The following is a 25270-nucleotide window of genomic DNA, read 5'->3' on the forward strand; positions in this document are numbered from 1 at the left end:
CGCTTTGCACGCATCCACATATTCTCGACATTGTTGGTATGGATGCTCTTGACATAGTGGCAAGGTCTGCATCTCCAGCGAAACCCATCGTGGCTTTCCTGCCTCCTAGTGAGGCCACATCGCGCACCACATGTGTCACAGAGCATTTCGTTCCTGATAAAGCGCCGAGCGGCAAGGAACTCGAGTTGGCCAAGTTGGGTCCTGGAAAAGATCGGCACAAGGGTGAACACGGTCCACTGCTCCATCAAAATTGCATCATTATTTTAGTATGTCTCCCTGAGGGACACTCCGTATCGGCGCACCGGGACGCCCAGCCATTACCACAAAGTCAAAGGAAACAACTCTAAGGACACAAAACTTCGAAACACACTCAAGCACGCTCTCACGTACACAGAAAGTACAGACAACACTGGGAAAGTGCGAAATAATTTGGGACCCTAAACTAGATGATTACCGAATGATCTGTGAATGTCGACGATGGAGAGAGAGGTTGATAGCCGCTGTCGCAGGGAAAGTGAAGCTGCTGGAAGTAACAACCTGTCCCCGGGGAAAATTGCGATTCCGCGGCCGCGTTTTTTTCCGCGTTTTTTGCGATTTTTTAAAAGACCGCGTTTTCCGCGATTTTCCCGCGTTTTTTTTAACTTTTCTGTTGCACTACACGTACACATACTGTACTAGTGCACTGTTCGGTGCCAACGTCTCATCCAGTGGCGGCTTTGTACTCAAATATGACGAGCGCTTACACCAGAGACTTGTAACTGATTGATTTCACTACATACTCACTGAAAATTGCCTCATATCAACTGCAAACTTGCCGCCGCAAGATGATATCAATAATATTCACCGCATATTTACCGCATATTTACCGCAAATTCACCGAAAATTATGCCATATTATGCCGCGTTTTTTGCCGCGTTTTTTGCGATTTTTTTCCGCAATTTTCCCCGGGGACAGAACAACGGGGAGCTTGTTAGCATCACACGAGCATGCAGACTTCAAAGCTGCTTGACGGAATCGGGGTGAGTACTGATAATGACTGTTTGGCTCGCCCTCAGTTTAGTGAATTTTATGACCAGAAAATTATTCGATCAGGATCCCTTCGACAAGATGTGTACGTGATTTCTGAACTATTACTTGACGGTATGGAGACCGACCAGTAGACCTACCAACAACGTGTACCTGCAGGAAATTCACCCAAGGCTATTGCTATCCTCTTCAGTGGCTGTTATTTTTAGTAAAAATACGTTCACTTCTCTCAACATACTCCTGCATGGCAGCAAGAAGGTGCGCTATGGAATTTAACGCCACAATCTTCGCCCAGCTGTGGATGAAGCATGGTCAAGTCATGGCAATACATAATATTTTACTTGAAACAGATGAGAAATTGAAGTTCATGTATGATGGAAAGTTTGACAGCCCCAGTGACCGAGTCAAGCATTGTCTTTTGCCGTGGCACAAATTGCTGAAGAATCCGAGATGGTCTTGGAATTATGCACATGGATACTACCAGAAATAATGGTGGCATGAACCATTAATTGTGGAATGGGACAGCTCATGGAGAATACTGGAATAGCTCAAGTATCTCTAGGTGATTGTAAATCCTGTTCTGGCTGATAGCTTCGGCCTGCTGCGCCCATCCATGTACAATGATGGGAACATGCATATCTGTTTTCTACATATTTGCCGGCTACTGTACTGTGGTATTACAGTTGCTGGTCCCTTATATAGAAATATGTTCAATCCCCCTCCCACATACCCACATTATAAAAATATGAACTAACAATTTCACTGTTGGACTCGCCGCCGGCTAGAGAGCAAAGGATTAATTTATAGCAAAGAAAAGGACCAGGGAACCACAAGTTACGCTATAATGTCCACGAACAACTTAAATGTATTTGAAATAATTTAGTTTGATACCCTGAGAACTCTGAAACTTTGCAGCACTGTGGATTATATGTGGATACAACATTTATGGAAGGAAAAGTGGAATATTCTAACACATTGTTCAAATAATTATAGCACTGAATTGTTGAGATTGTGAGCACATTCCAATCAGCACTCTACATACTAGTATTTATAAGCGGTGGAAATCGTTAGGAATAGGTCGTGAGTTGTCAGAGTGCTCTAGTATATGAGAGAATGTTTTTTTTGTCTAATCGACGGCTCGTTTGAAGCCAGAGTTGTTTGAACTTGTTTCAGTCGACTTGATTCTAGACAGTAGTCGAAGGAGTACTACGAAGTATACACCAGACGTAGTCCGTAAGGTATCTCGTGAGAATTCTGTCGGTACACATCAGGTATCAGCTTGCAAAGATGGCTCCTCGCTTCTTGAAAGCCTGTCTAGTTGGACTGTGGCTCCAGCGATTCCCTTCTCAGAGCAGATACCATACCCAATACGGTCAATGCATATCGGACAGACCTGTGTGCACAACAGAAATAGTGGAGAGACATCTCTCAGCTCATGAACACATCAGTGAAGTTTGAACTGCCGTTGTTTGTGGCCATCAGTATAAACCTATCGACTATAAGAATAATGTGCGAAAACCCCTCTATAAGTACAGCTGGGGCCATGGAATTATAAAGCATCTAACTTAGGGAACTGCCAATTCTGGTCTGATTTGCGTTCGAGGCCTGCAATTCATGATGGCTATCGTATGTTGCATTGACCAGAGATCATTATAAAACTTCCAAATGCCACATTGAAACACGCACCACTTTCGAGTACTTTGGTATCCCCCACCAAATGGGCATTCGTTCCCGGGGTGGCAGGCGTCCCCATTCGCAAGTTATGCCTGGATCAGATTTCATTGACCCCAACTGTCATGAAGAATCATTTTTACTTTGACTGGATTTCAGTACAAGTTGTAGAACTGCAGAATCAATTTTGTTGTATTTGGGCAACCATTTCTCTACAAACGCTCTATTAGGAAAATAGAATTTTTTTATAAAATACATGTCCAAATTCCACATCTACCCAAATCGGAATACTTGATCACGTATTCAGCACTACACGGAATGTTTAGAAAACGCCAGGGAATAGGAATTTGCTAAGGAGAACTCCAGGCCAGGGTACTAGCATACGAACAAAACAAGATAAAAACTCACCAGTGTACTTGTAGTAATTCATGTCGGTGTAATATTCACGATAAGCAACGAGGCACCCTCCGATTCGGTCAAGCTGCTTTGAAGTCTGGTTGTTCAGGTGATACAAACGGGCTCCCCGTTGTTACGTCCAGCAGCTTCACTCTCCCTGCGACAGCGGCTATCAGCCTCTCTCTCCATCGTCGACAATTATCACAGATCATTCAACATTTTATCAGCACTGGGTGAATATGTCTCGAGACGAATTTAGCGGATCAACAACGCTTTGCTGGAGATAAATTCTCCTCTGGAGGACCTTCAGGGTAACTGGAAGGGTATAGAAGACGGGATCGCTCACGACGTTGGGAGAACATAGCAAACAACCTCCCCTTCGATTGAAAATTGGCCAAAAAGTGTGTGAACTGTATGTGCGCAGATGCATTTCCACTGGCAAGCTAATCTCTCATTACGTCATCAGCGCTCGCTCGGCGAAATTCAAAAGTCGTCTTCCTGCTCGACTCGATCGCTTCTGGAAACTCGTTCTTGTTCGAGGGGTCTTCTCTTTCACCTACCTTCGTCTTGGCATCGAAAACTCGGCGTCGAAAATGAAGCCGGAGTGCCCCTTTAATGGAGTTGAATAGGGTAGTCAACCATGGAGTAATAGAGAGGTTCCGGGGTACGATTTTCCGTGCCAAAATCCGTATGGGCGCTACGGATTTTTTCCAGGCGTGCTCCATACGATTTTTCGGCACGAGAATCCGTGTGGACTGGCTTTCATACGAACCATGCTTCATATGGAGATTTTGCGTCATCGGGTGCAGAAAGATTTTTCGCGTACAAATTTGGTACGAGAAACATCGATTTTTCGCGGGAAGTTTTGATTTCGGTACAAATTTTCAAAATAAAAAGGCATATCGCGGGAATGTGACGTGCTTGCGATCGTAACCTAGGCAATGACGGCAAACACATAAGTTCCGTACCCCGGAACTTTTCACTGCTCGAAAACGACGTATAAAAAATCCGTAGAGCCTCCACGGATTTTGGCACGAAAAATCGTACTCCGGAACCTCCCTAATGACAGTCGAAGCCGTCCGTAGCAGTGCCGCACTGATCCCATCACATCCAACAGCGCCTCCGATTCTCTGGTGCATGATGGCCTTCCTAATCTCTTCAGAGGGAAATGGTTCGTCTTCTGCCTTAGGGCGCGTTCAGACTACCGTGAACCCCGTCAAACCGTGAATGCCGATAAACCGTGAAGGACATTCACACTACCGATAACAAATAAACGTTACCGTGAAGTTTTCAGCTCTCACCGCGGCACTGACAAGGGATTTTCCCTTTTTTCCCAGCGTGCATGCAGCCTGAGCACTTTTTTACTGCCGGTAAAAGTTTACTGCCGCAGCAGCCGCGGCAGTAAAACTTTCCCACCGGTAACGTGCCAGTAACGTCACGTGATCAATTCACCTTGGCGACTTTCCCAATCGGTCACTTTTTATCGGTAGTCTGAACGCGCCCTTACTGTTAGGTTGTGCCGGGAAAAGCGTTGGCTGGTCGCTCCGGTAAAACACTGATGCGAAATACTTGCTGAATTCTTCCAAATTCCAATTTACATTTGTGACATTTTCACCACTATCATTTGCAAGTCGTACTGGGGAAGGTTTGTCAGGATTTCGAAGTGCTTTTAGCTGTTTGATGGCATTGAAGTACGATCTTGCATCCGGGCGTAATGCGTCCACTGCCTCCGCTTTGTGCTGCCAATATAAGTCACCTTCGTTTCTGAGTAATGCTCGGATACGGTGAAGGATCTTGTTTCTACTTTGTGTGGTCCACAAGGACTGGCCTTTGGACCATGTATTTTTTATCAAGGAGCTGTCTAGACTGGGTGTTCAGCCCTCCGAACTCAGCCAACTGGACCTAAACGGGAAGCCTGGCTGGTGCAATGTCACCTTCGTCACGCAAGGAGTGCGCGACCGCCTGTTGACGTCAGAGGAAGAATTCGTATTTGCCAGTAAGAATGTCGAAGTTGTAATGGGAGGCATGTCAGTTACGACTCTCCATGTATTCGGATGCCCCCTGTCATTGCAAGATGGTGCTCTTGTGCATGAAATTTCACTCTATGGTCGGGTCCATGGTCCTCCAAAGAGGAAGATTGTTAGCCATGAGGGCTTTGCAGTTGACACCGGGACCAGGTATGTCAAAGTTTCCCTGAGGAAGGCTGTGCCTTCTGGCTTGCGAGTAGGTTCCCGTACCGTAAGAGTATGGCACAAAGGTCAAATTCAAACTTGTTGGCGCTGCAGTGTCTCTGGCCATCTGGCAAAAGACTGCCCAGGTACAGCAGCTGTAGGTGCGAGAAATGGCGTACACAACTCGCAGACCAACATGTCCTACGCAGACTCCTTGCAAGGGCAATTGAGTACTAGTACGGGTCACCAAGAGGCGCCAAGCCAAGAACAGATAAATGAAAGCCCTCACACAGAAACTGCAGCAGTTGATGTTGGCGCCAGTGCGGGAGAGTCCACCGTACCTGACAAGGTCAATGGGAAGCCTAGCACAAGATCAGCTGGGACGTGCAAGAACCAGACCCCCCGCAAGCACGTACATACACACACTGTTGAAGATGAAAACAGCTGCGACAAGGTCAAGTCGTCGGCGGATGAGCTCCCGGAAAATAGAAGCTGGGAAGATGTCGGCTCCGAAATGGAAGACGAGAACGGTGGCTCTGATTCTGAAGCTTTCACAGATGTTCGTACCAGGAAGCAAAGGAAAGCCAAGAAGCCCATCAGAATCCGCTCACAGCCGAGGATCTGGCGCCGTAGCCCATAGATTGATTCTTCGCTCGCATGATTGTTCTTTATCTTCGTTTTGATTGCTTTGTATTGTGTTACGCAAGTTTTCTCCTATACATCACCATTTTCACCAGGCACAGTACCCCACAAAATAGGTCAACTCCCTTGACAATTGCATTCCTAAATGTTTGCAGTCTGCGACACAAGACACATGAAATTAAGGCACTCCTAGATAGCTCCCAGATCGACGTTATTGGCCTTGCAGAGACATGGCTGGATGAGACTATCAGTAATGGAGAACTAGTCATCCCAGACTACTCCCTCGTGAGACTTGACCGTGGGCGCCCAGGAGGCGGCGTGGCATTCTACTATCGCTCATCTCTTGCTCTCCAACCTCGGCTGGACCTTGCGCAGGATGGCCTGGAAGCTCTTTGGTTACAGACAACGAATTCTGGGACAGCCCACCATGTATTTGCTTGTGTCTACCGCCCACCAACTGAGCCTATCAGCTTTTGGACCCGACTAGAGAGAGCGCTTGACGGAGCCTCACGGATAACCCCATCGATAACTCTCCTCGGCGATTTCAACACGAATGCCAGACCGCCTAGTATTGATACCAGCAGGACACACTATCAAACTCGCCATCTATTTGACTTGGCAGGTGCATTTGGTCTGGCAAACCATGTGGATAGTGCCACGCGCGTGACGCCCGACTGCCCCCAAGGTACCGTAATCGACCTAATCCTAGCCCGTCCCGAAACAGTAGCGATGTGCCATGTCATTCAGTGCACGATCAGTGACCACTTTGCAGTTCTTGCCAAGCTGGACATTTCCGTGCCCAAGCAGTCGACCAGTAAGCCGGCTACATCCACCCGAAATCTCCGCAACATCAATATAAACGACTTCCGAAATGACCTTACTGCTGCAAACTTGTATGCTTTTCCTGCTCAGGCTAACGTGGATGAAATGTGGCAAGACTGGTATTCAAAGTTTATAACTGTTCTGGATCGCCATGCTCCATTCACTTGCAAGCAAAGCCGGAAACGCCCAAGCGAACCACCGTGGTCGGACAGAGACCTGTATCAGCTCACTATGCGGAAGAACAGGCTGCACAAGCGTTGGCTATCGGACAAAACTTGCCAGCAGGCCCACTCAGCGTTCAAACAGGCCCGGTCCGCTGCATCAAATGCCTACAGGCGTAAACGGAACGAGTTCTTTCGAAACAAGTGCGCGGAGAACACGGGAAACCCCCGTCAGCTATGGTCCGTCATAAACTCCGTTACCGGTCGAAAGCGGACACATCAGGAGCCATCGTGTGGTGTAGAGGCGATTACGTCTGCTTTCGAGACTGTCGTCACCGACATCACTCGGCCATCCAAACTACTCCTGCCTGCGGGACCCCCTGCAGAGCATTCCCTAGTGTCCTTTCCACCCGTCACAGTGGGTGCTTTGGAGCGCTTGCTGCAGCAAGTCAACCCGGCCAAAGCTACTGGAAGTGATGGAATCCCGGGTCTCCTAATCAAGTATTGTGCTGATATATTAGCTTCATCTCTTACCACATTGTTTAATGCATCATTATCCAGCGGCGAAGTTCCACAGCAGTTCAAATTAGCTCACGTTGTTCCGCTCCACAAGTCTGGTGATCCCTCTGTTCCCAAACATTTCCGACCGGTATCACTGCTACCGATACTGTCCAAAATCCTTGAGAAGGTCGTGCAGAAATCGTTGGTGGAACATGTCGCAAAGATGAACATCTTGCCAGTGACCCAATTTGCGTTCCGTCATGGGCACTCTACGGAAGACGCTCTTTCCCTACTAACTGACAGAGTCGACACTGGGCGAGATGACGGTCTAGTTGTGGCAACCTGCCTTCTAGATATGTCGAAAGCCTTCGACAAAGTCAAGCACAGCATTCTTATCCAGGATCTTTTTGACATTGGCGTTACTGGAGGAGCACTGACTTGGTTCAAACATTACCTGTCAAGTCGCCAACAGCAAGTGCGCACTGGTACCGGACTCGGCAGGGTTGTTACATGCACCTGCGGTGTTCCGCAGGGTTCAGTCCTGGGGCCGCTGCTCTTCAGCATATACACTAGAGACGTACCGACTGTTACCTGCCCGACTATGTCAATCCAGTTTGCAGACGATATAGCCTTGACTTCCACCCGCCGCAGCGCTGACCTCGTTTCTTCTGAGCTCACAACAGCCGTCTCTAACCTAGCTCGCTGGCTAGCCTCCCGTGGTCTCATCCTCAACGCCACCAAGAGTCAGCTCCTTGTCTTTGCAGGATCCAATGGCCAGAGTCCCAACGTTGTGGTAAAGTGCGATGGCATACCCGTGCCAAGCGTCACCAGTGCCCGCTACCTTGGCATCACCTTGGATGTACGCATGCCATGGCAGCCCCAGGTCGATGCGAGCATCACGAAAGCCAATAAGAAAATTGGAACTCTGTGGCGGACACGAAAGTCGCTAACACTTGCTAGCCGTGTGCTGTTCTTCAAGGCAGCTATCATGCCGGATCTACTGTATGGGTCCGTTGCGTTTAGCCCAGGTCTCACTCAGGCCCAGACCGACCGGCTCCAAGTAGCACAAAACCGTGGGGCAAGAGCAGTTTATGGCCGGCCGGGGTTCTCTCGTGCCAGTGATCTCCTGGAACGCATGCAGGTGTTCAGGATTGGAGAAATACATCGGCAGAAGGTCCTGGTCTTTGTCTGGAGGTGCATACACGCCAGTGCGAGTCCATCCCTCCAGGAGCTCTTCGTACGCTGCGCGGATCGTAGGACGCGCCTGGATCTCGCCCTGGGGCTCCGTCTACCAGCTACACGAACCCGCGCCGGACGATCTCGCCCTGCCTCCCGAGGTAGTGCCCTTTGGAACGTCCTACCGGATGCAGTCAGAGTACTGTCGTCTCTCAGCAGCTTCAAAGCTGCCGTCGTACCGTATACACTCCGATCTTCCTGATGTTATGATTAGAAACTTGCCCTGAGACAGCTTCCTGTCTGTGATTGATTTTCACTGTTTACCATTATTATTTGCCATGGCGACCCCCGTAAGTCCGTAACTGGCAGGGCAGGGTTGGGCCTTTCATCCTCCCGATGTTAGTAGCAAGTACTCTCGTTAGCAGTAACTGTTAGTACTTTGTTTGTTTGTTTTTTATTTTTTTATTTTCTCTATTTTATTCTCTTTACCAGGCGTGGGCCATCCCCTGGACAAACAAAATGGGTGCCTTATTATTATTTTTCTGTTTCTGTTTTAATGACAGTCCACTGCACGCCTGAAAAAAGTACTTAGTTTATTAGGCGGGTTACAGAACTATCGACTTATCGTTCGCTGGCTTACTTGTAGTTTGATAACGCTTCGCTCTTCATTGAGATATCTACCATTCTCTCTTTGGTCTCCTTATTTTCTCCCCAACCCTCCTTCCCTGTAACATAATAACATATTCGCTGCCTTGTCATTGAGCATTTGTGCTCGTTTGGATTTGCGAATTCAAATAAAGTATACATACACATACATACATGTTAGGTCTTTCCGCTTGTTTGGATCTTTTTCCATATGTATCCGGCTGTGGATTTCTTTTTGTTGAGTTGATAGCTCAATAACAGCAGGGCTCGTACTTCTAGCAATCCTCTTCTGTGGTTTCTTTCTTCCAAATGCCTTTTCCGCTGCTGCATGGGTAGATGACACAAATCTCTCCCAGGTTTGGTCTAGCGTGGAAATATCTTCAGGCGGGGTGTTTATGTCTGGCAACGTGCTTGCTATGGCATTTTTGAAACTTTCAGCAGAGTCTTGTGTGGGTCTGTTGTACTTGATGAAACAGCGGTAATTGGTTGCTTTATAATATAATGTTGTACACCGCCAGAATGTTAGTCGAAAATCTGCAATAACCAGATGGTGATCGGATCTTATTGTGAATCCACCGTATGATCTGGCATTCACAACGCGCACTGTGTTTGATCTTCGCATAATCACAAAATCAATCATGTTTCGAACAGGTTGGCCATCCCTGTGTACGAGCCCATCCGAGAACCATGTCGAACGATGCTGCATACGATGCTTGAACATGGTGTTGCATAAAATCAGATTTTGCTCTTCACACAGCTCAATCAGTCTCTCACCGTTCGCGTTGCTTGATACGTGCTTGGAGAAACATCCCACTGCGCCTCCTGAAGCAGGTCGGGCGCTCCCTACTTTTGCATTCAGGTCTCCCAATATCATAAAATAATTATTAATCATCTCTTCTACTGACCTCCTGGGCAATACCTCGTAGTGCGGAGTAGAAGTCATCTGTTTCCTGAGGATGTGATGTCGAGCGTTGCAGCGTCGGAGCGTAGCATGCAGCAGACCACCGACTGTCCGTGCACGCGTGAGGGAGTTGCTGTCAGGTCGAGGTCCATTTCGGAGACGAACTGATATCATCCGTTCGGAGATAAATTTGTACGACTCCACATTTTATTAGTTTCTTGTTGATGAGAAGAAGGGCTAACTCCAGCTCTGGACGACGAGCCACCCGAACGATACAGAACATGTCCGTTGTCGTACGTGTCTACACCGGCTCCGTTCAGCCAGGTCTCCGTCAGTCCGAGGATGTCAAGCCTGTATTGTTCGAAATCTTGTATTATTGTAATTTTCTTGATGTTGCTTTTCAAGGAACGAGCGTTGAACGTTCCTGCTCTGAGGGGCGAGTCATTCTTACTGCGCTCCGTAAATATAGTTGCCTTCGGCTTATTCAAGCAACTCATCTAGTAGCAACTCATCTGTCTGGAAACATTGTCAAGGAACAAAAGTCTCTCGCAAGAGCGAGAGCTGCCGGGAGTTCAACCCGACAAACCAAACAGGTCGCATGTCTCCCAAATAATGGGTTCCACGCATGTGTCAACTGTTTCCTCATGAAATAGATTGCAGCACTCAAGTACATGCCATTTTTTTACACCGATTTTGTCAATGAAGTCCAGCCATAGCTCTTTGTCCCGTGCAATTATTATGTTGAGGCAATCCTCGAGCGCGTGTGTCCGAGAGGGGAGATGTCGGATTTCACCACATCAATCCACCGAAGCCTTGGTCGTCCACGTGGACGCTTGATCTTTGACCATTGTTGACGTGTCGATGGCCATGGTTAGCGCGCCATAGGAAGCCGTGCCCGGACCTTCCCGAACAACATGGCCGAACCATAGGAGACGTCTTCTCTTGCAGACCCTGCTGATTGGTTGCTGTTTTGATTTTTCATACAGAATTTGGTTGGATATGCAGTGCGGGTAGTGGACTCCGAAGATACAACGGAGCTTTCTTCTCTGCCATACATCTAGCTGTTCATTCTGTCGCTTCGTGAGGGTCCACAGGCCGCAGTTATACAGCAGCACTGGAACAATGAGAACCGAGAACATGCAAAGCTGTGAGTCCAGGCAATGCAGCTTCCATGCTATCGAGCCGAATGCTCAGTTCTTTAGTGGTGCATTCTACACCCTGGTTAGGAGTACAGCACTGGACAGGATGACGGTGGCGGGGGCGCAGACGTCGACTGTATCAGCACTGATCTCAAACACAACAGCCAGAGTAAACATTTCCGGCCAGCATGGAGAGGCCTTCCCCACGAACATTAGAGTCGTGCAAGGTGACCCGCTATGGCCCACTATGTTCAATATGTATGCCGAAGAAGCCATGCGGAAGATCGATGCAGTTAGTAGCCTTGCAAGAACTCAAGATGTACCCTCACCTTCAACACGCAGATGATACAACTATGCACGCAGCATCGAGGAGTGCTGTGGAGACCATGGTAGCCAACTGTGAGCCGATCTTCAAAGAAGACAACCTCAACCTTAACGTACAAAAAAACGTATATTTTTAAAACTGCTTCCCGCACTGATGCATCGTGGAAACGGTCAAGCTCCTTGGTTCCTTACTGGACTCCACGGAGGATGTGGCAGCCAGGATCGGTGCAGTATAGTATATTATCACTCCCTTAGTATTGACTCGCATAGATTTTTGCCATACCTAAGCAGTCAAATATTCTTGCATATTTCACTCCTTAGGACTGCTTACATGTATACCGTATTTCCGCAAATAAAAGGCCGTCCTCGTATACAACGCCTTCCTCGTATACAAGGCCGGGGCAGGGGGCGATTGAAAAAATATAAGACCGTCTCCGATTAGAAGGCCGGGCCTACTAAATGAGTCTCAAACTTTTTGTTAAAATAGAAGACCGTGCTCAAACTGTGGGTAAAAGACTTTATTAAAGTAGAAGACCGTGCTCAAACTGTCTAGAAGAAAATGGAAGAATGGGGGTAAAACTGTGTGGCGAAAAATAGAACACCGGGGTCAAACTGGGTTGAAAGAATAAAAGACCGTCCTCGAATACAAGACCGTCCTCGATTATAAGGCAGGGTTAGGACGAGGTTGAAAAAATAGTAGACCGGCCTACTATTTGTGGAAATACGGTATTTGATTGCTTAGGGGTTGCGCAGTTGAACGGTGCCTAGTGCAGCATTGTCACTGCATGAGTAGGTGGTGGTGCAACGGTTGTGCAATCATAAAGCCGAGATTCATGAGGTTATCGTTCTGGAATTTGAAATACGGACTGCTTGTCGTGATAAATATAATATTGACTTCGTACTTGGTCAGTATAGGAGATAAAACCTCGTAAAAGACCTCGGATTCGCCTCGGTCTTTTACTCGGCTTTTATTTCATATTGACCTCGTACTCAGTCAATATTAGATACGTATTTATTCATACATACATATTTCTCTAGGGCAGTCCCCACAGACCTATGGTCTCCTTATGGGGTACTCTAGCCAATCTAGGATTGCGATACGAAATTGACTTGGTGAAGCAGCACGGCGGACCGATGCCGGAACTGAGTTCCAGCGGTCAGCGGCTAAAATAAGAAAGAGAGGAATATTCCGAATTATAGCAATAAAAACTGCTTTATGGCAGTTTTCTAAAAAAAAGTTATTGTGTTCTAGTCCATGGACCCCGTCTAAAAAGTAAGAAATTAACGGAATGTGATAGCCGAAAATTAAAATTTCACACAAAACCTCACAATAATCACACACAGGATGAAAAGCGAGAAGACCTTTTCCCTTCGTGGTCCTCTTTCCTAATAATAAGGCATGTTGGCGCAGTACTCGTACAAGTCACCCGTGAAGTATCAGACCAAGATGGACTCTTTTGGTCGGACTAAACAAGTGTTGAAAGCAGTATTTTTTTTAAAACTAAGATCCTCAAGTGTTGTGATTATTGTGAGGTTTTGTGTGAAATTTTAATTTTCGGCTATCACATTTCGTTAATTTCTTACTTTTTAGACGGGGTCCATGGACTAGAACACAATAACTTTTTCTAGAAAACTGCCATAAAGCTCATGAAGTTCTACTGAGTGAACTTCTGGAGATCGGTGTCGGTGGTACTGCCTTGCAGTGGTTCTGTAGCTACCTTACCCACAGGAAGCAACGTGTGGTCACCAAGACACAGCAAGGCCTTACATATAGCAGCAACAGGGGGGTTCCGCAAGGCTCCGTCTTGGGGCCCTCTCTCTTCAATCTGTCAGTCAGAAAGCTCCCATCTGTACCCCAGCACTGCAAGGCTCGACAGTACGCGGACGACGTCTCCCTGTACAAAGCTGGCAAGAACGTCAAACAATTGTGCAAGGAGTTGACAGAAGACATTGTGAAAGTGAAAGAGTTCTTGGCGGCCAGAGGCTTACTGCTGAATCCTTCCAAGACGCAGTTTGTCGTGTTCAGGTCAAAGTGCAAGCCCCTTGACCCTAGCGTGGCTCTACAGCTGGGTGAGGTCACAATCAACCCTAGTGCACACATTCGATACCTTGGCATTATACTCGACGAACATCTCTCCTTTGGAGAGCACGTTAGGCAACTAGAGCGGAAAGTTGGAAGTAAGTTAGCCATGTTCAGAAAGGTCCGAGATCACATGACGGTAACTGCAAAGCGTGCATTTTACATTTGTTCCATTCAGACAGTACTCGAGTATGGGAGCAACTCATTTGCTCACTGCTTGTCAGTAACTCTGCATGACCATCTAGTCCGTCTTAGTAATAGAGCTCTACGCATTGTGTTCAGTATGCCTCGTTTTTCTGACGTATCCCTTATTAATGCACGCCATCACATTCTCCCTTTGTCTGTGCGCTATCAGTTCAAACTCTATATCTTAGTGTTTCGTGTCCTGAATCAGGTAACTACTACTCTCCTTACTGATTGCTTTTGCCTTCGTTCTACTTCTACTCGTACCAATTCCTGCACTCGCTCCCAGGTATCTTCGTCTGTGACTCTACCCAAGGCTAAAACTCGTTTCGGTCTCTTTTCAGTTTCTTTCATCGGTTCCGACCGTTGGAATGCCCTCCCTGCTGCAGTCCGCTTATGCTCTTCCCTGCATCTATTCCGTAATTCAGTACTTTCATTTCTAGGGTACCCTGTAAGAAGGCCTTAGGCCTGTGGGGATTGCCCTATCAAAAATTTGATAATAATAATAATAATAATAGGGGATGAGACGGAAGAGAGCGACGTGAGCAAAAAGTCAGCTGTATTTTGTCACTTGTTATCACGTCCAGATTGTCTTGGTGTGTACGATGATTCTCACTTTTCTGTTTTGTGCCGTGCAAGTTATGTTAAGCAGTTGAAGGTTCTGGAAGCTGTATGTATTCGTGTGCATAATCCTGTTCTTTGTAAACAAAAGAAGCATGTAGTCGCGCTAAAGTTGTTCTCGTAGCTGGTTATCAGATGTAAATGTTGTGTCATGTTGCACTGTATCACCTCTTGCTTTGTGGCTGCACTCAGTTATATACGTTAGCACTATGTTTGACACCTATTATGTAATGCTGTAGCACTTCCTTTGTTGTTCACACTTTTAATTAATTATGCTGTTATAAAATGTTCTATTGTTGTACACAGTACCCTCAGTTCCGATACTATTCACTGATGAGCGGAACACGAAAATCGATTTTGAATAACATAAAAATCCTTAAAAATTCCATGAACTCGTTGTTGTCTGGCCATGTCTGCATCGATTATACTCCTAATTGCACTAATAAAATTGCTTTCTCCACGCCGACTCTTTAAATAATAATAAAGCAGTTTTTATTGCTATAATTTTTTTCTTTTTTTTGGCTAAGGATGATTATTATAATAGTTGTGTCACCAATGGAATGCCCTAAATGAGTGCCTACATGTAGCGCCTCTACATGTGCATCATATCAAATTCAATACCGTATTATAAGCATTGATGTGCAAGCCTTTTCTTGCAGATAATGGCACTATAAGTGTTGTAGTCTTGCATATTCATGTTCTTCTGCATGAGGGGAATCATATGGGTAGTGGCGGTGATACTTTTTTTTATACGCAGGGCATCCTGTGGATGTTGCTGTTGCAGAATTTCATGATAAAATTGTCTTGTCTTTCAGAAAATTCGGATGTCCACACCCTAAATCACATTTACTTGAGAATTGTAACGAGGTACGTGCCGCAAATGTTTTTGTTGAATCTGTGTTTATAATTGTAGTCATGGGTTGTCGTGATAAGGTCATCCGGCATCATAATTATTGTACTGAAATCGTAATCTTGTTGATGTCGATAAAACTTTTGGAAGTAGTTCAATGACTTCAAAGTGTTACAAGTCCACGATTGTCTAAAACAACACAGCAAAGGAGGAACAATAAACATGTATTAAAATGTAAACAAATACATTGTTAAGTCCGACACCTCGTTCCAACAACTACACTGATCCTGAGGATATAAGGGGCAAGGATATATGGTTGGAGGTACTGAGAGATAAACAAGGCACTCCATAATAATAAAATGTTACACGACTTTGGGGGAGTATGAATGATATCCAGTCAAACCTCTTTAGGACGAACATCAAGGGACCGATGGTATTTGTTCTGTGAGTTTGTCTTAACCCTATTTTATAACGAGTGAATACAATTATTTCTCCAATAGAGACACGAATAGATTTCTTCTACAGCGAAAGATTCTAAGCCAGACCAAACCATTGACTCGTCTTGTATGAAACAAATGAGTCACTGAACCTTTCTTTAGCAACATGACGGCAACTGAAACAACAGAGAAAATACGATACATACACACCCTAGTAAAATAAAAGTTAACAATAATAAATAATAATAATACAGCACATTCTCGCAGGTACATGTACTACAAACAGATTGCAGAACGTAATCCTTGCTCTGCCGGCACGCAAATTTATTTGGGGCAGTGCAATCTCGGCGCTACTCACAAATCAAACAGCCCAGACTCGAGTAAACAAATCCAATCGTACGAGATTTTCACGAGACTGCACCCATTGGCTTGTTCCGTATGAAGCAAACAAGTCACTGAATGCATGAACCTCTCCATAATCGAGATTTTCCCTGATATGCGAATTTATTTTGCAAACTCGGCCAATGGGTCCTTGAACCTTTCCCTCCAGATTGGGAACTGCCAACGATGCTATGCCACTGCAAAATTCAGATTCTACCCTATGATCGGAGCACGGAATGCCGGAAGCAATCATGACCAGTGCCTTACTTGTAACGTACCAATGTACAATGAACATGAGTATTTCGACAACACATCTAAGCCTCAGCAGCAACATAAGCCTTACCGTCAAGAAGGTGAACTCGCGTTCTTCGCACACTGTTGGCAAGGGCAAAGAGATACGAATGGATCTAAATCCGAATAAAATCAGCACACGTTTCCGTAAATGAAAGGGTGAGCATAAGCAAATGAATCGAAGGAAACTGGTCAACTCAGAGATCACCTGTTATTGAGCATTCCGTAAAAGGAGGCCTCGACAGCAGAAAAGCTAAATTTAGAAAAGAGATACTGTAGCTGTCAGCTTTTCCATTATTAAATTTATTGTATTCCATAATTCCACCTAAAATCAGCACACTTTTCGTAAATGAAAGAGTCAACACAAGCAAATTAATCAAAGGGAACTGGTCAACTCACCTGTCATTGAGTAATACTCCGTGAAAGGAGGTCTCAGCAGAGCCGAAACGAAATAAGCCACGACACGAAATATCCAAAACAGCTCAGGCAAGAAGCAGTTCCAAAGAAGGAAGTTCCTCGCGCATGCACATCCGAAAACGGACTGCACTGCAACACAATGTCTGCCATGCACGTGCACAGCACGCGGCTACCACCCGTTGGTAGATCTAATACCGAGCACCTTACGTAGAAACTTACGTAGCCTAAGTGAAATACCGAGCACCTTACGTAGAAACTTACGTAGCATAGCGATGTCGTTTTTTCTGCCATGTGAACACAATAATAGAAAAGCTGACAGGATCGCTTATCTAAATAACCAAATTGAGACGGGAGGCTCATGGCAGTACAAGTCCAAGCGAGACTTGAGACCTTGTGCAGGTGCGGCTACGTGGCACGAAGGCAGAAAAGGCGGCACAGAAGTGAGCTGGCAGAAGAATGAACGCATCTGAATACAGGAAGATACAGTTCGGGGGAGAAACGGATAGTGATGGGTGTGAGGTTGTTTCGAGACAGAATACACTGGACATCTGCGGTGGGTGGGTAGCCAAATACAGTACGCAATGAACGGCGAGAGATGCGGGTGAGAGAATAATATTCATGTTGTCGCTGTGTACATAAGCATTGCTTGCATTATTCCAGTGTAGACTGGACAAAAGAGAGATAAAATATGCGTCTGGCTGCATTGGTCAACATGGTGCGGCAGCGCCGAAATGCATTCACTTCTGCTCTGACCTTCTTTCGGAGTGCATCAACTACTTGCTGACGGAATGTCAGGTGCTCATCAATAATGATGCCAAGATACTTAGCACAAGAGTCAAGATGATTGTTCGACCACAGTGCCACAGAACCGCAACTGACGGGATGCCTGCACGGTGGGCTTCCGCAGTAACTAACGTGTTACTTCCATTGTCTAGAGAATGTTGCCAGCTGTCAATGCAGACAGCCAGTGCGTCTTCACATGAGTGGGATTGACGGTACGCGAATTATTATAGCGTCAGGCGCCAACCCTGTAGTCAAGATCTGGATGGAAACGTCGCTTTAGCATCTCACAGTTCGCCACTGCATCACACTCGTGACACACTCCTTATTTGTCAGCTTTTGAGGTTCGTGATGGGTTTGTCTTGTGCAGCAACTTTCAAATGTGACGTTAGATGTCCAAAATGATTTTGTTGGCTGTCACTCGGCTTCTATAGATCTAGTTAACACTCATGTTTGTCACCACGTCAGTATACTTTATAACGTGCAGTGTTTTAGCGCAACCTATTCTGTCTACCTCCTTTTCTACTTGTGGTTGACTTAGCACCTGTCGTAGTTGTGTCGGTAGGGTTCATAACGCCCCCGTTCTACACTATTCCATTCGTGTTGTTCGTGAGCAGAAGAGCATCGTCACTCGGGCAGAAGGCTTCAAGCCCGACGACTTCCTGTATTCGGATTATCAATATTCGTATTCGTTTCACCCCTAGAAAAAAAAGATGAGCTCTGTTTTTCGACGCATCAGAGTCGGAGAAGACGGCCACCGGTATCTTTCCAAAACGTTTAACCAAGAGGCTGGACAACAGTAGACACTCCAAAGCCTGGCAAGGCGGCAGAGCCGTTTGAAATCTTGTCGCCGTACGTGCACACAAGGAGAGAGGAGTGGACACACACACACGCACAGTGTACAAACCTTTTAAAGTTACAAACATAGGTCTAAGTTTATTGCATCAATGCCGAGCTGTGTTGCATGTACAAGAGGCATCACTCCATCAGCATCGGTGTATGGGCAATACAAAGGAATTAGGGAAGGAGGGAATAGAGTTTCAATAGTCGAAAAATATGTACATGTACATTGGAATGTATTGCAAGGAGGCCGGGAAACACCCGGGCAGCCCTGCAAGTTCACTGGTTCAATGGAAGCACTAATAGATCTACAGGAGCTGTAGCTGTGGGGCTGTTGCATATTCACAAACCGTACGGAGCGTGCATTGGATAAGAAAGACGTAAACTACTGTCTCCTAAAAGAGCTAGAATAGGTAAACGTGGAGCCGCGAAGGGAATGATATTTTCACATAAAAAACAGCAGTTGGACTCACTTGACTAAGTGCTCGTATGTTCAACAGTACTTAGATTTTGAAAACAACTAACAGTATTGCTACAAACTGCCTGGTACTAGTAGACTGCTGCTGTGGTGCAGTACGACTTAACTTGGCAGCTACAAGTACAAGAACTTAGCAATACAATCTCGTAATGGAACTGCACATGAACGGATCGATTCGGTCAGCAGGCGAGTGCTGGTGCTTTCCTCTGTGTAGTTGTCTCAACTGCACGGCAGTAACAAGCACCAGCTCCAGCAGCAGCAGCAGCAGTAGCAGGGGCTGTGCACCGTGTGAAACGTCACGCACACAACCATCGATGGTGCTGACGATAGCGTTACATCCCATGCATTGTTCCTCTTTGCTTGATTTCAAATATCTGCATATAAAAAAGTCGCTAATCTCTGCGGTGACGGGCCGACTGTTCTAACAATAGCAACAGCAGCCCATCTTCTTGGGAAGGTTATCCTCCGCTAAATCGATGGAGGATGGAGACGCTGACGTTTTTCCGCCCATGCTGTTGTGCAGCTTGGTGGCGATCTGCGTGAAGGCGTGCTCTAGGTCTTCGCCTGTCTTCGCCGAAGTGGTGAACATCTCGACAATGTCGTGATTCAACGCAAGCAACTCCGCGGCTTCAGTATCAACCTCACGGTTTTTCAGATCAACTTTGTTGCCGACCAGGAATTTGACGGCGGTGGGGGCGAGTTGCTCCACGCCCTGTATCCACGACTTCAGGTAGGACAGCGACGAGAACTCGTCCACCGCGTAGACAAAACGAAGGCGTCCGTGCCTTGATAGTAGTTGGGCGGTGTCGTGCGAAACCGATCGAATCCTAATACGTCCCATACCCTCAACTACACAGCACACAGAACAGAACACAGAAGAAGTCGTCAAGCATCTAAACGCCAAAAAAGAACTGAGAAAAAAAGCAGAGGGGCGGTACACGGTGCATTTAGTGTACCTGTCCGTTGCAACATTTACACATCTACTTGAAGTAGTGGCACGTTTTCATCGAAACATTCCATCTCTGTGTCTACGGTGTTGAGTCCTAAACCTTTCGCCGAGCAGTTTTGTCATCTCCGTCCATATCGAATGTCAAGATTGCTGGTGTCATGATGCTGGATGGTGCCTACCCGTCCCCCGACTCCACGCTGTTGCACTCTAATGATAAACATGCGCATGTATTCTCAGAAGGTCAGCAGTTCTCACACTTTCAGACTCATGCAGCACCAGACCAATGCGGCCAGCAGACGTACACTATCCTCCCGCCAAAACCTTTAGTTTAAACCCTCTGGTTTGTTTAGTCCAGTCTAGCGAATGAAGTGGAAGACACGACTGCAGCTGTGCTTATGGTTGAATATGGTGTTAAAGACACACCTGGCAATATGGCGGTAAATACACGTCTGCCCACACACGCAGACACACATATTGCCCAGTGTGTCTTTACCACCATATTCAACCAGTCAAGTAAATAGCAGGACAAAGCAGCTACGCACTCCATGAAATCTATTTTAGTACTTCTACTTCAAAGTAGTACCCGGTGTAACCAACGAAAGCTACAAAAATAACTTAAATACGGTTCCCCGAGTGTCAGAGACACACTTGGGTGTAAGCTGCCCTCGCTTCCCTACTGGAGGCATGCAGAATAGCACATCCCAGTTAGTACTTGTTTGTATGGTGCTGAACGCTTGGGCTATAATAAGCAGCAGGGGTCTTTTAACCCAGTTTTTTTCTTGTAAAGAAAGCATGACTCTGACCCCGGAACACGATGATTCTAGAAAAAAGGTTTTCACTTGAATGGTGCCTGTGCAGTGCACACAAAATTGGGTGAAACGCCATGATGCAGTCGAAATGCAAGCAGTGCACACACACACACACACACACACATATACACACACAAATACACATGCACAAGGTTCCAAGGTGACCAGCATTGCTCGTATACTATTAATTTTGTTGTTCGTGAGAGTTTCACTGAGACAAGTGCTGGCCAGATTCTTCATTATTACTTTTAGATTCTGGATAAACATTCCATGAAGGCCTATCATAACTTTTCAACTTCGCATTGGAAGAACTCTTCTCCAAATGAAGTTCCTTGCATCACACATGCAGCGTTCGGCCCTTATTCCCAATCGACAAGGGGTGAGTAAGCGCTCCCGTGCTCATGCATACACCAGTCACCTGGTCACCGTGCCTGCAGGCTACAACTTCTACTTTTTCCTGTCACTCGAGTTAAACCTTTGAGTTGAACCCTGGTGTGAAAGTTGTAGCCTGCAGGCACGGTGACCAGGCGACTTGTGTACGCACGAGCACATGACCGCTGACTCACCCATGTTCGATTGGGAATACGGGCCGAACGCTGCATCGCAGCCTTTTCGGACCAAAACCAGTCGACTCAGCGTCCAAAAGACTACAACATATGGACCAATCGCAGTCATCCGTGCTTTTATAAGAACGAAATGGCGCCTTTAGTGACTTTTTGCATACAAATCCCCATATAGTAGGGCATAGTCACCCAGTTTCGGTGGAAATGCGCGAGTTCGATTGGGAATGAAGAAGGAAGGGAGAATCTCAGCTTCCTCGAACTAAGACCATTCGACTCAGCACCCCGAAGACTACAACTGGTGAGAATTTGATTTTAGGGTATACCGTAAAGTACCGTTGATCCGCCCCCTTACCTGTTGATTTTCTGCCTGTGAAGCGACTCCGGCATTTACAACGAAATACGATGTTGAACCGAAGCATGCACTGCTGTACACAATAAGTGCCAGTCCAGGATGAAAATGTGCACAATCCAGCACATCAAGTCTGATCTTCCACATTGTTGTACATCGTACTGCACTTGACAGCCTTGATCTAATTCCCGCCCCTTGCCGAAAACCCAGCTGGGAAGCGACATGGCGTGTGTGTGGGGGGGGGGGGGGCAGATCAACGGTACTTTGCGGTACTTCCCCTTTAATTACGTAATTAAACGGCCTCCACCCCAACACAGTGTGCTCCCGGTCACAGAGCAATGCTGCACATTACCATCAACTTCAACTTTCTATCGATTTCCAGTAATACTATCCCAGGTAGTGTCAGACAAAATTCGCTCGGCTGACGTCGATAACAAATTCACGGTTCGCATGAGACTCGGCTAGAGACCGAGTTTTCCGCATCCGTAGAAACTCCACCACCCTCTATGGATCAAGGTGCAGATGCAGCTCCTAAAGCAGTGGGAGGTGAGTAGATCAGACCCTCCACAAAGTGGTCAAAGATCGAAAAATCCTATTCGCTTCGATATTCTGCGGCGAAATTTAGCTGGTTCATCGTCGATATTTTGTAGGGCTCAAACGATTAGTCCGATTAACCGGTTGCAGACCGGTTACGAAGAATTTACGGTTAACCGATAAAGATAACGGTTACGCAGTAACTTTTCAGTCAATTTTTCAAGTATCAGGTCGTTGCAAAGTATGCACTTTCGCAGGCTGTCGCACGCGTACGCAATTTCTGGGCTGTGAACTCGGTCATATCTGGTCTCTTGGTGTGAGAGTATGTATGAATGAGCATGCAAGAGAATGTACATGTGTGCGTTGTACTGGATAGGGTACATTTTTTGAATGAGTATAGTCAAATATTATTATTTTATTACGGTTAAAAAAAGAGTCCGCAGGATCGCCGTGGCTTATAGGTTATAACCGTTAAACCGACCGTTAGCTTAGCAGTTAACCGTTAGGGGTAAAACCGTGACCGTTTGAGCCCTAATATTTTGCCAGACCATTCAATATTTTGCTACCTTTTTGCTCCAATGTGAGGCCAAAATGTGAGTCACGTGTTCGAAAAATAGCCAGAAGTGGGTCACGTGTCGGCAAAAAGTGGGGAAATGAGTCATGTCCACCGTAAAAGTTGTATATGGGCAATGACAGCTTCAAAATGCCACATTCGGATCAAATTTGGGAGAGAAACATTGATATTGTGCTCGGTTTTGCAAGCAATTTTCCTTTCCAGGGATTTTCGATACTTTGCTCTAAGAATTGCTAGCAAATTTTGCCTGACAATAATCCTGGGACAGTGCAACCTGAGCGATGTTTCAACACCGAAATTTCTCCGTCCACAATCTTGGATGGATTCGCAAGAAAAATAGGACGTTGTGTGTGGCTTGCGATGGCATCCCAACCCCCTCCCCCAAAACCCACTTAACACCTTCCACCCAGGAACATCATGTGATTAGAAATCCGAGACATGCCAGCCTCTCCACGAATAAATTATTTTACTTTTCAATTCGAAATTCGAAATGGTTTAGGGACTAGCGTATTACCGCCAGGGTCTGTTGAGTGTTGTGGTCGGTCTCCAGTTTTCTCAGCACTGCCCGGCACTGATGTTCAACAGCAGAGAAACGTGGATAGATATCGGGTAGAATCCTACGCTTACCGTAACGGTTTGTCCATTGATCGTGACTGGGCGAGTGCAGCTATCAATGCCAGTGGTCGTCGTGCCCGTCTCATCAAATTCATCGTCCTTCAGCCGCCTGAAGATGGATGTCTTGCCAACACCCAGCTCGCCCAGCAGGACGATCTTGTACATGGGACCACGCGACGATGCTGCCATGGTCGCTAGAATCACCTCGCTAGCGCTGCTGCCTGGACTTTAGCTGCGTCCACTAATGTCTTTTCAACACTGCAGCTTACTGAGCTAATGGCAATGCATTCACTAAAATGTTTGCTGGGTCGACCAAGCTGGGAGCTCTGCAGGTAAGCGCTACCACGTGTGGGTGGTACTTTCAAAAGTAAACAACAGGGTTATTGCTACTTGATGTTTGAGTGCTTGTCGAGCGGATCGGCCAAAGAGAGTGGAAAGGTTTCCGCCTGTAAATTGTTTACGCAACAAACAAACTGAGTCTCTCATTCTTCGTATCGGTTTTTCCCAGATCATGGCCGAATATCGAATGTCCAGCTTTCGTGTAAAAAATAATGTGAGTGTGTTTGTGCTGGAAACATGCGTGCAACCACGTCATTTTTGACTCAAATGATCTGGTGTGTACCGGTATAATTATGTATCTAATATTGACTGAGTACGAGGTCATTACTGACAATAGGAAATAAAAGCCGAGTAAAAGACCGAGGCGAAGCCGAGGTCTTTTACGAGGGTTTTATTTCCTATACTGACCAAGTACGAAGTCAATATTAGATTTATCACGACAAACAGTCCGTATTTCAAATTCCAAAACGATAACCTCGTGAATCCCGGTTTTATGATTGCACAACCGTTGCACCACCACCTACTCATGCAGTGACAATGCTGCACTAGGCACCGTTCAACTGCGCGACCCCTAAGCAGTCAAATATAAGCAGTCAATATAGCCCTAAGGAGTGAAATATGCAGGAATATTTGACTGCTTAGGTATGGCAAAAATCTATGTGAGTCAATACTGAGAGAGTGATAACATGGTATATACTATAGACATGATAGAGGTGGTCAGTGCAGTGGTAGACCTCAGCTAACTATTCATGGTGTGTGATGTACATCTCTGAGACTCTGTGACACTGTCATCAGCTAGCTCTATGGATCCGGATCCGTAGTGCTGCTGTGCCTGCGACTTGCATGACTGTACTTGTTGTGTCCAGCTAGCTGCGCAGACGTCAGACAGATCGCTACATCTGCGGCAGGCGTTCGCTCTCTGTCCTCGTACTCGTACTTCGTAGTCGTATCGCTTGCCTCCGGCCCACTTCAGTCCACAGGTACGTGCGTATCCGGATCTTGTAGCCAAGTGGCTTGCATACACCGCTTTGCTACTATGCCCTCTCCTGATGTCACTACTATTCTTAGTGCGATCAGATTAGGGAGTCACTGAATAGGGAATACCCGTATTTCACCACTCCCTTTCCCTGATGTAAATCATGCAATGGGAGAAGACGAACCCAACGAAGCAGCTGAGGCTGACACCTGTGGGGATGAGGTGTTGTTAAATTTCCCTGATAGCCGAGTCATCTGAAGCCATCTCAATTTTTCTAGACTAACGTTAGCGAGTTTTCAAGACTTTCCCGTGACGACCCCAGCACCCTACCACCCTGGCGACGTGCTTCCCCCCCCCCCCCACCACCATTGGTTGGCACATAGTCAGTGCTGCCAAACCGTCCGATTTTTGAAGGCTCTTCCGAAAACCGGTCCGAAAAAGGAAACGTCCGAAAACTAGCCAAAAATGTCAGGGATCAGTACTTTCCTTTTCAGAAGTCCTGTATTTTCTTTTTTCAGCGCAACTGAAGGCACAAATCACTGTCATGTGCTTCTAAAAAAGCTTGCGCTTGGCGGTGGAAGTGCAAAGACGAGGGCATGTACACTGTACAGTGTGTGACCACGCTCATG

At 46.4% G+C, this 25270-nt stretch overlaps 1 pseudogene; it reads right to left on the reverse strand.

Moving 5' to 3' along the window:
• Nucleotides 1-18531: 18531 nt before the first annotated feature.
• LOC135812227 (ras-related protein Rab-13-like) lies at nucleotides 18532-23824 on the reverse strand (annotated as a pseudogene).
• Nucleotides 23825-25270: the final 1446 nt, after the last annotated feature.

This window comes from Sycon ciliatum, chromosome 3 (genome assembly GCF_964019385.1).
Source record: "Sycon ciliatum chromosome 3, ocSycCili1.1, whole genome shotgun sequence".
Classification (NCBI taxonomy): Eukaryota; Metazoa; Porifera; class Calcarea; order Leucosolenida; family Sycettidae; genus Sycon; species Sycon ciliatum.